The sequence below is a fragment of the Echinops telfairi genome, unplaced genomic scaffold (assembly GCF_000313985.2).
Source record: "Echinops telfairi isolate 266 unplaced genomic scaffold, ASM31398v2 ScPeMD7_7424;HRSCAF=8462, whole genome shotgun sequence".
Taxonomy (NCBI): domain Eukaryota; kingdom Metazoa; phylum Chordata; class Mammalia; order Afrosoricida; family Tenrecidae; genus Echinops; species Echinops telfairi.
The window spans coordinates 27,490,196-27,491,062 of NW_022111324.1; the positions used below are offsets into that span (position 1 = coordinate 27,490,196).

General features: G+C 34.5%; 1 pseudogene; it reads right to left on the reverse strand.

The window, feature by feature from the left end:
• Positions 1–465: 465 nt before the first annotated feature.
• Positions 466–598, reverse strand: LOC115872399 (annotated as a pseudogene).
• Between the last annotated feature and the right edge of the window lie 269 nt (positions 599–867).

Here is an 867-nt window from a genome sequence, read left to right on the forward strand (position 1 = left end):
ACTATCCTTATCAGAAGGGAGTGGGACCTATTTATTGTGAGATAAATAGTAGTGTCTGCTTGCTCTGGATGGCTAATAACCCATAGGGAGAATAACCCCTGACCTACTTCTGTTGACCTCCAAGTATATAGTTATTTGACTCATGTAGCAAGCAGCTAAGTTTGGCATGTATTTGGGAGTGACAACTTGAGAGAAATCTTTGTTTCCCACAGAGGTGTAGTTTTTAATAGTCTCTGTTTTCTTTTCAATTGAGATTTTCATCTGCTTTACTTTGTTATTGTTGTTATTTAAAAAAAATTTCTGTATATGAAATCAAGGAATGTTAAATCTATTGAGACCGTAACTGGATTAATAGTACCTTGGGATTATGGCAAGGGGCATTGGGAGGAAACAGAGAACTAATAATGATGAGGACAAGAGTGAAGAAAATGTTTGAAAACGATTGTGGTGGTGACTGTACAACCTGTTCTTGAGGTGAATGAACTATTAAAATGTATGATATGTGAATTATATGCCAATAAAATTATTTTTTTTCTATTAGCAATAATCACACCTCGGGTAAACCTCATTGGCTACGATATTGCCACTGTGAAAAGCTAATGAAATTGTTTTTTTAAGTGTCCTGGAAATTGTGATATATAACTAGCAATTATCAACAGGGTATTAGTGACTTGCAGTCTTCTTCTCAGAGAAGCAGATAGCATTTAGATACTTGGAGTGTATCTGAAAAGAAGTCCATGTGGTGTATATGGAATAGGCAGGTGTGAATTTCTATTTAAAATGCATTGCTTTAATAGAAAAAGCCTCTGACAGGACTAAATTTAATCTAGTTAGAAATTTCTTCTCTTACAGTGATAAAAGTGAAGA